The following is a 15,818-nucleotide window of genomic DNA, read 5'->3' as shown; positions in this document are numbered from 1 at the left end:
TTTTCTTCGGCGGCTGCTGTGGTGGTGTCGGAGATAAGTGACGGGCGTTGGTGTTAAGCTCAGAGATGTTCTGCTATCTTTTCAGGTTTATTATGTCGCTTCTTACGTGACTTGTATTTTGTTCTATATGATATGAATGAGACATGTATTACCATGCAAAAAAAGGACTTGGACGTTAATTTCTCTGCATGTAAGTCCTTGTATGAGTTTGGTACTGTAACATGTACTCCCTCAGTCTCAAAATGTTTTTTAGATAGATGGAGTATATTTAATTGAAGTTTTCTAGGTCCTTCGGAACATATCCCTGTTCAAACAAGAAAATTTTATTTCCAAGATAGGGCACCAATGTTGGTCACGTTAAGTGAAACATGTCCAGTCTTTGTATGTACTACTACTACTACTACAAGATACCGTGTGTTGACTGAGAATTCCTGTCCATGCACCTCGCAGTCACAGGTCGCCTCGATGGTGGTTGCAAATGCTCGTGCTAGCTTTCGCAGTTTGACGCTGAGTCTCTACCTGCCCATTTGACGGTAGATTTATGTCATTTTAAAGCAGTACATAAAAGGCACATACACCTATGTTCAATCGCGTTATGATCACATCTCTCTCGTCTCCAAACCCTAGTTCCCGTTTCGAGGTTTTTAACCGGGCTACACGATGACGCTTTGTTGGGTGGTGACTTCATCGATGTGGCAAATACATTTTCCTTGAGCCTCTCTCCATTTTGACGACGTCGGTAACCGCGACATCAATATCTCGTTGGGTAGATTTATGCATGGCTAGTGAGGTTGATGTCGCGGTTACCGACGTCGAGCTACCACGGCGACCATGGTGGCTGGGCGTGGTGAGCATGACGCGGCTAGGTGAACGATGCGAGTGCGGCGAGCGCGGCCACGGCGAGCGGTGCGAACGGCGGGAGTACCGGGTGGCTAGCATAGTAGCATCTAGTATGCACGCACACGGTTATGCATCCGACGAGCAGCACCAGAGTGCACGTACTAGCGGCAGCTAGCATGCACGCGCTGGGCATGGTTGTGCATGGACGCACGCACGCGACCACCGGCGAGCTAGCATGCGGTTGTGCATCCGACGAGCAACACGTCGTGCAGGAGCGCGTTGAGCGGCTCCGCGTGGGCACGGCGAGGTGGTCGCGGGCGCGCAGCGGCTGGGCGCGGGGTTGGCGAGGCCGACGCCGACACGTCCGCCTCGTCGGAGCTGTTCGATGTGTGGCGGGAGCTCCAGCTCCTTGGGCGGTGGCATCTGCGGCCTTGGCCACGAGCTTGAGTGGCGGCGGCGCCTGCGGAGTCTCGCCGGAGCAAGGATTTGGCGATGACGTGGCTGTTACAGGGGGCGGCAGAGGCGAGGAGCGAAGAGATAAATAAAAAATAAAAAGGAAGGTGGATGGCAGCTGGCCAGACGAGGCGTGCAGCGGACGCACGCAGACGAATAGTTGACAGAAAACGCCCATTTCGTGTCCGCTTCGGACCTAAATCTGTCTCATATTTAAGACGGAAATGGGTCAATGCGGACACAAAACGGACACAAAATAAAAATGGATATCCGTGTTAGGCTGTCGTTTTTGTCCGCGCAGACCCAAACAAATATGAGCGGATGAAATGGGTCGTTCTATTGGAGTTGCTCTTATTACTCTAGGTATAGATCTTGAATCTGTGGATCATCCCGGGCGCTAATTCGGTAAGTTCACGCCGTTGATGACTTCCTGTTCCGATCAGCGACGGCTGTCTGCCATGGAGACGCAGTAGCGGCGACGCGTAGGAAGACGATTGACCCCAGGGAACTTCATGTATTTTGTTTTCAGGGTGTCATTTTTGGTGAGAAAAAACCCAGTTTAGTACTGTTGGGGAGAAATTGACATTATTGCTTCACCTACTGGGGGCAGCCATGGCAGGTGGCTCCATGACTGCGTCCTGCCGTGGCCCCCGCATCACAGCAAGCCGCCTGGTTTGACGCATGTGCCAGTGGCAGACCAGATCTACGACGGTCCTAACACGGAAGAATTCTGTCATACAGACCGAAGGAATGACGCACGAGGTTTTCTCTAGGGTGACGTACAAGGGTTTGGTTTTGCTTTGTTTCGCTTTCGTCCGTGGACCGTTGATCGCGCTTGGACTCGATCCCGTCTTCCCGTCTCGACAGCAAGAACGACAAGGAGAACCATGCCAGCAGGGCAGGTGGCACACATCGTGTGAACGTTACTGGCAATCACTGGTCCTCGGCCTCGACCGGGGATCGTGATTCACCAACGATTCTTATGTGTGTCGCGCGCGTCGCCGTCGTTGGTTTGGTGGAGCATCGCCCGGCACAAACAGGCTCGATCTTCTTCCTCATGCACCTTTTCCCTTTACTTTTGTTTCGCAGGCGACCTTTTCCCTCTGCTGGTGCAGATAGTTAGGGCAACTCCACCGCACGACTCTAAATCTATACTTATTTTGTTCGGATTTTATCCGTATGAGATAGAAATAGAGAGAACAAACGCCGGACAGAGACCGCACAAACTCGCTGCGCCCAATGCTGCTACCCTAAATCTATACCCATTTTGTCCGGATTTTATCCGTATGATGGGCCAGGTATACAAAAGGAGAGAGTGACAGGTGAGGTCGAGGCGGACACAGACGGACGACGAGGACGCGAAGACGTCCGCTTTTTGTCCGCTTTGGCCCCAAACAGAGAGCAACTTTGGCCTGGAAATGGAGCAAAAGCGGACACAAACCGGACGAAACGTCCATATGCTCTCATGCCTTGGGTCGTTCGGTTTGTTCATTTTACCTCAAACGGACACAAACAGACGTTTTAGCCCTCCTTTGGTTCATAGGATAGAAATGTTGTAGGAATAGGAAAATCATAGGAAGTGAGATGACATGCATCTCAATTTCTATAGAGAAAGAGATGTCATTTGATATATAGGATAGGGATTTTTTCATTGAGTCTTAGCTAATGTTTTTTTTTCCTCCAAAATGTGAAGGATTGCTTCCTATCCTATATAAAAATAGAAATTCATTCCTATAAACCAAATGGCCTTAAAGAAAATTTATCTATGCAAATTTTATCCTTTAGAAATTCTATGAGATTCCTACAAACTAAAGAAGGCCTTAGGATAGAAATAGGTCACGCGCTTAAGTTGGCCTTACTTGACGACCGAGACAGATTTCGGGTTTTGTTCACCGCCGGTGCCCAATCTTTTACAGTAACTTGCACCAACCGGAGAATGCCCCGGGGCCAAGCAATCGATGGGAGGTACGCATGAACTTCATCAGAGATAGGAGTAACCTGCATATCTTTCTTGGTTGCGTACGGGAGGCAAAGTGAAAAAGAACAATTTGGGGCGTGTTTTCGTGCTTGGTCCATGGACTTGTCTGGTTTTACTGCGGAAAACGGATCGTCCTCTTAGTCTTGGTTGATGATATGGATTGGATCATTGCAGCATGGGATGGGTTGTCTGCTGCCTGCTTTCCGGTTTATCAGGTACACACATTATCCCTAGGTCGACGATCTAAAAGCATAGTACGAGTATCTAAAACCAGGTGCTGCCTCTACGCTCCCGTGCCGCTCCCCGCAGCGGCCCGGGAGAATCCTAGATCGCCGCCGCCACCACCCCCTCTCCTCGCTCTCACCTCCTCGCCGCCGCTGGAGGGCGCCGTCGGGCAAAGTCCGCGCGGCGTCGGCAGCGGCGGGGCTAGCTCCATCTTCGCAAGGGCCTCGAGCGGCGCGGGGGCGGCTCGCCTTAGGAGGTGCTGGGCTCGGCTTGGCGCGGTCGTCGGGGGCGCGCTGAGGCGGAGGAGGGAGGTGGCGTCGTCGGCGCGGTGCTGCGCGAGAGCTGGCAAGGCGCTGAGCTACGCGTGCACGGGCGCGGTGCGGAGCTGCGCGGCGCGTGCGTGCGCTGGCGCGAGGCGGGCGAGAGGGAGTCAGGGGTCGGGGCCTGTCGCTGGGCTGCCGACTGGCTTGCTTCTCGGCACGTTGGGGGCTTCCCAGGTGCGGATCTACCGGGGAGGCTAGCCTGCGACCTTAGGGGCGCGGCTCGAGATGCCTCCAGATTTGTCGGGGTAGCTGGCCGGCGACCTCCTGGGCGCGGCCAAGATGTGAACTGTTGTTGTGCGCCTTGGAATTGGTATGTAGGAAGAGCTGGCTGGGCCACAGGTTTGGGCCGGTGTGGCTGCCGGTGAAAGCCGCACTCCGGTTGTGGCCGGAGCAATCGATGGCGGCGCCTATGGGCGTCGTCCCCTTGTTGGAGGCATCGATTGTGCAGTCCCTCCCTCCCCTTGCCTGACATTCTTCAGGGGAAACTCTAGATCCGGTCTACCGGATCGGACGATGACGATGCTATCGGCTTTGCTTGGTGTCGTGTCTCCTCTTGAGGACATCGTCTTGAAGATAGACTCGGTCAGAGGGACTCAGTGCTCGTGTAGGTGGTTGGCGACGGCTCGTGTAGTATCTCCGTGAGAGCAGCAGAAGCACCCTTCACATGCAGAGTGCGTCAGGCGAGTTATGTCAGCCAAGTTCGCGGGATCGAAGCGGCATATGTTTGCTCTATCGGACATAGCGTTCCTCTTAGATATCGTCGAGTTTTGCGGATATGCTAGTGGCAGCCCGGATTGATACAACGGTTTACGGTGTGCACTTTGGTAGCGGCGTGAGCGCTCGAGTGCCGGACCGGGTGTGTTGTGGGCTGTTGGCCTTCTGACGTGTTGTAGGTGTTGTGGTGCTTTAGGCCTAGTCTTATCAGGCGCCGTTTAGGTTTTTGCTCGGTTTTCCTTGATAAACTGAGCAACCCCTTTTCATTTCTTCTTTTTCAGCACTCGTCTTATGCGGTGCATTCCTCCTTGGGGGTGTTACTTGTAATGTCTCTTTCTGATCAATGAATTTGGCAGCTGTCCTGCCAACATTCCAAAAAAAAGCATAGTACGAGTTGTTTACTGCAAAAAGCATACCATTAGAAATTTCAAATGTCTTGTTTTTAAATGGTGTAACTTCTATGATATCTAGTTCATATTATACTGATATTATTGCATCTCCAACGACAAATCATAAATTTTCTCCCGCATCCGTCCATGGACATGGAACCAGTCCGCGGACACACACGCGGGAGGCCGCATACATTTTGACAACAATTCAAACGAACCGGACGAAATTCGATCAAACACGACCATATTTCATATAAACGCGACCGGAATTAATTTAAACATGATGGATATCATCTAAATATGACGGGTTTCATTACATTTACATCAACTAAGCAGAGCTCGTCCGGCTAGGTCTAAATGGTCATCGGCGCCCGTTCCCATGTCTGGCCATGAACCAAGAGAACTGAAACTTCACCGTCTCTAGTTCGGCCTCGTCACTCTCCAACTTAACCATCGTCTCCGGAGGCCCAAGAAGTGAAGCTGTCCACCTCCACATCGCCGCCAAGCGACTAATCGGCCGACGATGTTGAGCCCACCAAGTTTGGCGTCGACCGGAGGGGAGGAGCGGTGGCTTTCCTGGGACCAGAGCAGCGCGACCTACCTTGCACTACTCTTCCTCGCTGCCGGCGGCGTCCGCGAACGTGTCGGCTTCGAGGTCGTTGCGACAGGGCGCGGACTCGGCGATGTCCTCCTCGTCGCCAGTCTCGCCGAACATCGCCTCGCTCGCTTGGTCGTCGCACTCCTTGCCAGCGGCCTCCACCTCTGCCACCCGCTGCTGGTACCGCCAGCAGGTGAGGCGGATCTCGCGGGCTGAGCGGTATGACTCCAACAGCGCCTCCTGCTCCACCATGTCCGCGTCCGGCGCGACCGCTCTATCGGCGCCGAGCTGCTCCTCCGCCTACATATGCTCCTGGAGGTGGTGGTGGTTGTAGGCGGCGTCGGCCTGCGCCTCCTGTTACTACTCCTCCCCCACCATGTCCATGTAATGGGCACGAGCCTTGCCGATGGTCATGGTGCAATGCACCGGCGAGGGTGGCACGGAGGAGGAGGGCGGCATCGGTTCATTGTTGGCAACGTCCTCCATTGAGACGTCATCGTCGTCCTCCGGCTGCCTGCCAGCTAGCCAGCCGGCAGCAATGGCGGCTATCTCCTTCTTCTAGTCTGACGTCAGCCCGTCCCAGAGAGCTTTGGCGGCGAGGGGGGGGGGTCCATGGTGGGAGTGGTGTGGAGAGGGATCGAATGTGGATGACTGCGGCTATGGCCAGGGCACCGGCTTTTATAACAATGGTGGACAACAGAGGGACGAATGGGTGGCGCCAGAGGAGACTCCTCGGCAACTGTGTGCCATCAATGTGGGCGACGGGCAGACGGATGGCGACCGTCGTGTCGCTTGAATGCGTGGCAGTCGCCACACCAGGAAGCGACGCGCCTGGCCCGCCTCTTCAAATGTCGGTGCCAGCGAACGGTTGCGTCCACTCTGGTCGGAAAAAAATGAACATAGAGACAAATCACGTTCAGTATAGCGAGATGAAAGCAAACACATTCACAGTACAAAAAGATATGCGAGGATTACGGATGAACAACACAGATAGACAACTAACAGAATTACTGAAAGAAATGTTGTAGATAGAAATGACCAATGTTGCTCGATGGCGACATGCGATTTGGTAATCCAGATCACTCTTCTGCAAAAGAACTACGTCTAGTTAGAGGGACATGTGATTGAACACAGGAGCAAACCTCTCTCCGTCCTATTCTCCTCGACGTGAAATCCCTCGAATTTCAGTGATCAATGATCGGTTCATTGCTATATCTTTGTGCCTCTCGTCCCGATGTTATGCTAAGTGTGTGCATGTGTGCACGATACGAAGCAGCACCAAAAGAGTGTCACTTAAAGGTCATGAAAAGAATTGTTACATACACCAAACTTTGGCATATGGTACTCCAAAGGATCATCTTTTAATCTTATTGGCTACTCTGATTCGGATTATGTCGGTGATAAGATTGATATAAAGTCCACCTCGGGTACTTTTCAATTTCTTGGGAGATCTCTTGTGTCTTGGTCCTCCAAGAAACAAAACTCGGTATCTCTATCTACCGCCGAAGCGGAATACATTGTCGCCTGATACGTCTCCAATGTATCTATAATTTTTGATTGTTCCATGCTGTTATATTATAAATCTTGAATGTTTCATAACCATTTTATAACATTTTTTGATACTAACCTATTGACATAGTGCCAAGTGCTAGTTGCTGTTTTCTGCATGTTTTTTTACATCCCAGGAAATCAATACCAAATGGATTCCAAATGCAACGAAACTTTACGAAGATTTTTTATGGACTAGAAGACACCCAATGGGCCAAGGCAGTGCCTGGGGGTGCTCCGAGGGGAGCACAACCCACCAGGGCGCCAGGAGGCCCAGGCGCTCCCTGGTGGGTTGTGCCCACCTCGGGTGCCCCCGGGACCGCCTCTTTGCTCTATAAATACCTCAATATTCCAGAAACCTTAGGAGTGATAACCCACAAGTATAGGGGATCACAACAGTTTTCGAGCGTAGAGTATTCAACCCAAATTCATTGATTCGACACAAGGGGAGCCAAAGAATATTCTCAAGTATTAGCAACTGAGCTGTCAATTCAACCACACCTGGAAACTTAATATCTACAGTAAAGTATTTAGTAGCAAAGTAATATGATAGTAGTGATAACGGTAGCAAAAGGTAACAGTAGTAAAAGTAATATTTTTGGTATTTTGTAGTGATGATAGCAATAGCAACGGAAAAGTAAATAAGCGAAGCACAATATATGGAAAGCTTGTAGGCAATGGATCAGTGATGGAGAATTATGCCAGATGCGGTTCATCATGTAACAGTCATAACCTAGGGTGACACAGAACTAGCTCCAGTTCATTGATATAATGTAGGCATGTATTCTGAACATAGTCATACGTGCTTATGGAAAAGAACTTGCATGACATCTTTTGTCCTACCCTCCCGTGGCAGCGGGGTCCTTATGGAAACTAAGGGATATTAAGGCCTCCTTTTAATAGAGAACCAGAACAAAGCATTAACACATAGTGAATACACGAACTCCTCAAACTACGGTCATCACCGGTAAGTCTCCCGATTATTGTCACTTCGGGGTTAACGGATCATAACACATAATAGGTGACTATAGACTTGCAAGATAGGATCAAGAACACTCATATATTGATGAAAACATAATAGGTTCAGATCTGAAATCATGGCACTCGGGCCCTAGTGACAAGCATTAAGCATAGCAAAGTCATAGCAACATCAATCTCAGAACATAGTGGACACTAGGAATCAAACCCTAACAAAACTAACTCGATTACATGATAGATCCCATCCAACCCATCACCGTCCAGCAAGCCTACGATGGAATTACTCACGCACGGCGGTGAGCATCATGAAATTGGTGATGGAGGATGGTTGATGATGACGATGGCGACGGATTCCCCTCTCCGGAGCCCCGATCGGACTCCAGATCAGCCCTCCCGAGAGGTTTTAGGGCTTGGCGGCGGCTTCGTATCATAAAACGCGATGATTTCTTCTCCCTCATTTTTCTCTCATCGAAACTCAATATATGGAGGTGGAGTTGGAGTCGGAGAGGCAACAGGGGGCCCATGAGGTAGGGGGGCGCGCCCTAGGGGGGCAGGCGCGCCCCCACCCTCATGGCAAGGTGGTGGGCCCCCTGGCCTTCATCTTTGGCAGGTATTTTTCTTATTTTCTGAAAAGTGTCTCCGTGAAGTTTCAGGTCATTCCGAGAATGTTTGCTCCTGCACATAAATAACACCATGGTAGTTCTGCTGAAAACAACGTCAGTCCGGGTTAGTTCCATTCAAATCATGCAAGTTAGAGTCCAAAACAAGGGCAAACGTGTTTGGAAAAGTAGATACGTTGGAGACGTATCAACTCCCCCAAGCTTAAACCTTTGCTTGTCCTCAAGCAATTTAGTTGACAAACTGAAAGTGATAAAGAAAAACTTTTACAAACTCTGTTTGCTCTTGTTGTTGTAAATATGTAAAGCCAGCATTCAAGTTTTCAGCAAAGATTATAACTAACCACATTCGCAATAACGCATAGGTCTCAAGTTTACTCATATCAATAGCATAATCAACTAGCGAGCCATAATAATAAAACTTGGATGACAACACTTTCTCAAAACAATCATAATATGATATAACAAGGTGGTATCTCGCTAGCCCTTTCTGAGACCGCAAAACATAAATGCAGAGCACCTTTCAAGACCAAGGACTGACTAGACATTGTAATTCATGGTCAAAGAGATCCAGTCAAGTCATACTCAATGTAAACTAACAGTAATGAATGCAAATGACAGCGGTGCTCTCCAACTGGTGCTTTTTAATAAGAGGATGATGACTCAGTATAAAAGTAAATAGACAGGCCCTTTGCAGAGGGAAGCAGGGATCTGTAGAGGTGCCAGAGCTCGGTTTTGAAACAGAGGTGAATAATATTTTGAGCGGTATACTTTCATTGTCAACATAACAACCAAGAGATGGCGATATCTTCCATGCTACACACATTATAGGCGGTTCCCAAACAGAATGGTAAAGTTTATGCCCCCCTTCCACCACAAGCATCAATCCATGGCTTGCTCGAAACAATGAGTGCCTCCAACTAACAAGAGTCCCAGGGGAGTTTTGTTTGCAATTATTTGATTTAGTTTGCATAAAGCATGGGACTGGGCATCCCGGTGACCATCCATTTATCTCACGAGTGAGGAGCGGAGTCCACTCCTCTTGAGAATAACCCGCCAAACATGGAAGATACAGACAACCCTAGTTGATACATGAGCTATTCGAGCATACAAAACAGGATATTTATTTGAAAGTTTAGAGTTTGGTATATACAAATTTACTTGGAACGGCAAGTAGATACCTTATATAGGTAGGTATAGTGGACTCATGTGGAATAACTTTGGGGTTTAAGGAGTCTGGATGCACAAGCAGTATTCCCGCTTAGTACAGGTGAAGGCTAGCAAAAGACTGGGAAGCGACCAGCTAGAGAGCGACAACAGTCATGAACATGCATTAAAATTAATCAACACTGAATGCAAGCATGAGTAGGATATAATCCACCATGAACATGAATATCGTGAAGGCTATGTTGATTTTGTTTCAACTACATGCGTGAACATGCGCCAAGTCAAGTCACTTAAATTATTCAGAGGAGGATACCACCCTATCATACCACATCATAACCATTTTAATAGCATGTTGGCACACAAGGTAAACCATTATAACTCATAGCTAATCAAGCATGGCACAAGAAACTATGATCTCTAGTTGTCATTGCAAACATGTTTATTCATAATAGGCTGAATCAGGAACGATGAACTAATCATATTTACAAAAACAAAAGAGGTTGAGTTCATACCATCTTTTCTCATCTCAGTCAGTCCATCATATATCATCATAATTGCCCTTCACTTGCACTACCGAACGATGTGAATAATAATAATAGTGCACGTGTATTGGACTAAGCTAGAATCTGCAAGCATTCAATAAACAGGAGAAGACAAGGCAATATGGGCTCTTTTGTTAGATCAACAATAATGCATATAAGAGTCACCTCAACAATTTAATTATGGTCTTCTCCTATCGACCCCTAAAGAAAAGAAATAAAACTATTTACACGGGAAAGCTCCCAACAAGCAAAAAAAGAACATGAAATATTTTTGGGTTTTCTTTTTAGTTCCTACTACAAGCATGGAAATTAGACTGATTAAAAGCTACAACTATTTTTTTGGTTTTCTCTTAAGGTTTATTAAACACACAAGAAGAAAGAATAAAAAAGGAAATTAAACTAGCATGGATGATACAATGAAAAAGTATGAGCACCGACATTTAGCAATGAGTGTATGAGCATAAATGTAATGTCGGTGGGAAATACGTACTCCCCCAAGCTTAGGCTTTTGGCCTAAGTTGGTCTATGGCCACGGCTGGCCTGGCTGATATCCATAATAATAGTTGTTGGGGTCGTACTGTGATGCAGCAGCTATCGCCTGCTGAGCTGCAGCATGGCGACGAGCGGCCTCCTCTCTCCTCTCGTACTCATCTGCCTCCTCTCTGGTAATAATATATCCTCCTCTTGCCTGATAATCAAGGAAAGCAGGAGCAGGGAGAGTAATACGGACAACACGGCGTCTGTCAAAGATTAGTCGATACTGGAGGGGTGATTCGTTCCTCTCGACAAACTGGTGGTGAACCATAGCATTAAAATCTAGATAGGCAGGAGGTAATTCAATATCATCTTTGCACACATCTATACCAAGAAAATTAGCTACGCGGGTTGCATAAATTCCAGCAAAGAAATCTCTATTACGTATATTAAGATGCAACCTACGTGCAACAATGGATCCCAAATTATATGATTTGTCTCCTAACACAGCACTCCTAAGAATACTGAGGTCAGGGACACACACGTGACATGCTTCATCTTTACCATTTATGCATCTGCCTATGAAGAGAGCAAAATAATGTATGGCAGGAAAGTGAATGCTCCCTATGGTAGCTTGTGTAACATCTCTAGATTCTCCCACAGTTATATCAGCAAGAAAATCTCTAAATTCAGATTTGCGAGGATCCCTTATACTACCCCATTGTGGAAGTTTGCATGCAGTGGTAAAATCCTCTAAGTCCATGGTATAAGATTTATCATAAAGATCAAACAAGACAGTTGGAGAATTACGTGAAGTGGAAAATTCAAACCTCCTCACAAAGGAGCTAGTGAGCTCATGATACTGACTGCACTTCTCTTCCTCGAAGCTCACGAGATCAGCGTTGCACAAATATGTGTTGAATTCTTCTTTTATTCCCGCTTGATCCATAAAATTTTCAGAAGGCCACTCACAAGGACGCACTGGAGTGTCTCTCGGTGGCTCTTCGTCAGCATCACGCACTGCAAGCCTGGGTCCTTGCTTCTTTGAAGAACCACCTTGGAACATTTTCCTAAGCATTTTTCTTCCTCTGAAAAATTCTGAAATTCTTTAGTAACTTCAAAATAAAAGTAAACCAAACTCAATAATATTGATAGTAACTACTCCTACAAGTGCCTAGGGCCTATATCATGCATCAAAACTACTTTTGACCATATAAATTTGACATGCAAGCTCAAGAACAGGGTCACCTAAGCAGCAAAAATTTGCAATGAATAAAGCACTAGAACAAAAACTAATTGGACCAATGGAGGAGTCACATACCAAGGAACAATCTGCCCAAGCAGTTTTGTGAGAGGTGCTTTGAGCAAGGAGATCGAAAATGGCAGGAAAATGAGCTAGAACTTGTGCTTGAGCTGGTTATTCATGTTTGTGGGAGGAAGATGAAGTGGGTGGGTGCAGGAATAAGTGGAGGAGGGCCACCATGGGCCCACGAGGCAGGGGGCGCGCCCTCCACCCTCGTGGCAAGGTGGTTGGCCCCCCTGGTGTGTTCTTTGTTCCATAAATCCTCAAATATTCTAGAAAAAATCATATTTAATTTTCAGGGCATTTGGAGAACTTTTATTTTCGAGGTATTTTTATATTGCATGGATAATCAGATAACAGACAGAAAAATATTTATTTTGTTTTATTTAATATAAATATCAGAGAGTAAAAGTGGGGTACAGAAGGTTGTGCCTTCTAGTTTCATCCATCTCATGATCATCAAAAGGAATCCACTAACAAGGTTGATCAAGTCTTGTTAACAAACTCATTCCGAATGACATGGAGCCGGAGAAATTTTGAATAACACTATGTTACCTCAACGGGGATATGCATATCCCCAATAATAAGAATATCATATTTCTTCTTGACAGTAGGAAGAGGAAATTCAAAACCTCCAAATATAATCGATGGAATTTTTCCAATAGAGTTGATACTATGAATTTAAGGTTGTTTCCTCAGAAAGTGTACCATATGCTCATTACCATTAACATGAAAAGTGACATTGCCTTTAGTGCAATCAATAACAGCCCCTGCAGTATTCAAAAAGGGTCTTCCAAGAATAATAGACATACTATCGTCCTCGGGAATATCAAGAATAACAAAGTCCGTTAAAATAGTAACGTTTGCAACTACAACAGGCACATCCTCACAAATACCGACATGTATAGCAGTTGATTTATCAGACATTTGCAAAGATATTTCAGTAGGTGTCAACGTATTCAAATCAAGTCTACGATATAAAGAGAGATGCATAACACTAACACCGGCTCCAAGATCACATAAAGCAGTTTTAACATAGTTTCTTTTAATAGAGCATGGTATAGTGGGTACTCCTGGATCTCCAAGTTTCTTTGGTATTCCACCCTTAAAAGTGTAATTAGCAAGCATGGTGGAAATTTCAGCTTGCGGTATCTTTCTTTTATTTGTAATAATATCTTTCATGTACTTATCATAAGGATTGGTTTTAAGCATATCAGTTAATCGCATACGCAAAAAGATAGGTCTAATCATTTCAGCAAAGCGCTCAAAATCCTCATCATCCTTTTTCTTGGATGGTTTGGGAGGAAAAGGCATGGGTTTCTGAACCCAAGGCTCTCTTTCTTTACCATGTTTCCTAGCAACAAAGTCTTTCTTATCATAACGTTGATTCTTTGATTGTGGGTTATCAAGATCAACAACAGGTTCAATTTCTATGTCATTATCATTACTAGGTTGAGCATCATTATGAACATTATCATTAACATTATTACTAGTTTCAGGTTCATTACCAAATTGTGTTTCAGCATCAGAAATAGAGATATCATTTGGATTCTCAGGTGTTTCAACAATAGGATCACTAGAAGCATGCAAAGTCCTATCATTTTTCTTTTTCTTCTTTTTAGAAGAGCTAGGTGCATCTATATTATTTCTCTGAGAATCTTGCTCAATTCTTTTAGGATGGCCTTCATGATACAAAGGTTCCCGAGTCATTCTACCACCTCTAGTCATAACTCTAACAACATTATCATTATTCTTATTATTCAATTCATTGAGCAAATCATTTTGAGCTTGAAGTACTTGTTCTACTTGAGTGGTAACCATAGAAGCATGTTTACTAATAAGTTTAAGTTCACCTTTAACATTAGCCATATAATCACCCAAGTGTCCAAGCATATTTGAATTGTATTTTAATTGTCTACCAAAATAAGCATTAAAGTCTTCTTGCTTAGCCATAAATTTATCAAACTCATCTAAGCATGGGCTAGCAAACTTAGTAAACGGGGTTACAGCTTTATCATATCTATAGAGAGAATTTACCTTTACTACCTGTGTCGGGTTATCAATACCATGAGTTTCTTCAACAGGTAAAGGATTAAGATTATATGTTTCTTCAACAGGCGGTAAATTAAGACCATGTATTTCTTCAATAGGAGGTAAATTCTTAACATCTTCAGCTTTAATACCCTTTTCTTTCATAGATTTCTTTGCCTCTTGCATATCTTTAGGACTGAGAAATAGAATACCCCTCTTCTTCGGAGTTGGTTTAGGAATAGGCTCAAGAATTGGCTCCGGAGGTGTCCAATTATTTTCATTTGTCAACATATTATTCAATAGAATTTCAGCTTCATCCGGTGTTCTTTCCCTGAAAACAGAACCAGCACAACTATCCAGGTAATCTCTGGAGCCATCAGTTAGTCCATTATACAAGATATCAAGTATTTCATTTTTCTTAAGAGGATGATCAGGCAAAGCATTAAGTAATTGGAGAAGCCTCCCCCAAGCTTGTGGGAGACTCTCTTCTTCAATTTGCACAAAATTATATATATATATATATCCCTTAAAGCAGCTTGTTGCTTATGAGCAGGGAAATATTTAGCAGAGAAGTAGTAGATCATATCCTGTGGACTACACACACAACCAGGATCAAGAGAATTAAACCATATCTTAGCATCACCCTTTAATGAGAACGGAAATATTTTAAGAATGTAAAAGTAGCGAGTTCTCTCATCTTTAGTGAACAGGGTAGCTATATCATTCAGTTTAGTAAGATGTGCCACAACAGTTTCAGATTCATAACCATGAAAAGGATCAGTCAACCAAAGTAATTATATCAAGATCAACAGAGAATTCATAATCCTTATCAGCAACAAAGATAGGTGAAGTAGCAAAAGCAGGGTCAGGTTTCATGCTAGCATTTAGAGATTGCTTACTCCATTTAGCTAATAATTTTTTAAGTTCATTTCTATTTCTGCAAGCTAAAATAGCTAAAGAAGCATCTTGGTCAAATACATAACCCTTAGGAATAGCAAGTGGTTCTTCATGATCACTTTCATCAGATTCAATATTTTCAATTTCTCTAGCCCTAGCAAGTTGTTCATCAAGAAAAGCACTAAGTGGCATAGTAGTATCAGGCATAGAGGTAGTTTCATCATAAGTATCATGCATAGCAGAAGTGGCATCATCAATAACATGCGACATATCAGAACGAATAGCAGAAGCAGGTGTAGGTGTCGCAAGCTTACTCAAAACAGAAGGTGAATCAAGTGTAGAGCTAGATGGCAGTTCCTGACCTCCCCTCGTAGTTGAGGGATAGATCTTGGTTTTTGGATCTCTCAAGTTCTCCATAATGATAAGCAGATATATATCCCAAGTGACTCAAAGAATAGAGCTATGCTCCCCGGCAACGGCACCAGAAAATGGTCTTGATAACCCACAAGTATAGGGGATTGCAACAGTTTTTGAGGGTAGAGTATTCAACCCAAATTCATTGATTCGACACAAGGGGAGCCAAAGAATATTCTCAAGTATTAGCAGCTGAGTTGTCAATTCAACCACACCTGGAAACTTAATATCTGCAGCAAAGTATTTAGTAGCAAAGTAATATGATAGTAGTGATAACGGTAGCAAAAGGTAACAGTAGTAAAAGTAATGTTTTTGGTATTTTGTAGT

The sequence above is a fragment of the Triticum urartu genome, chromosome 6A, assembly GCF_056163025.1.
Source record: "Triticum urartu cultivar PI428250 chromosome 6A, HENAU_Tu73, whole genome shotgun sequence".
Lineage (NCBI taxonomy): Eukaryota > Viridiplantae > Streptophyta > Magnoliopsida > Poales > Poaceae > Triticum > Triticum urartu.
This window is presented reverse-complemented; position numbering follows the sequence as displayed.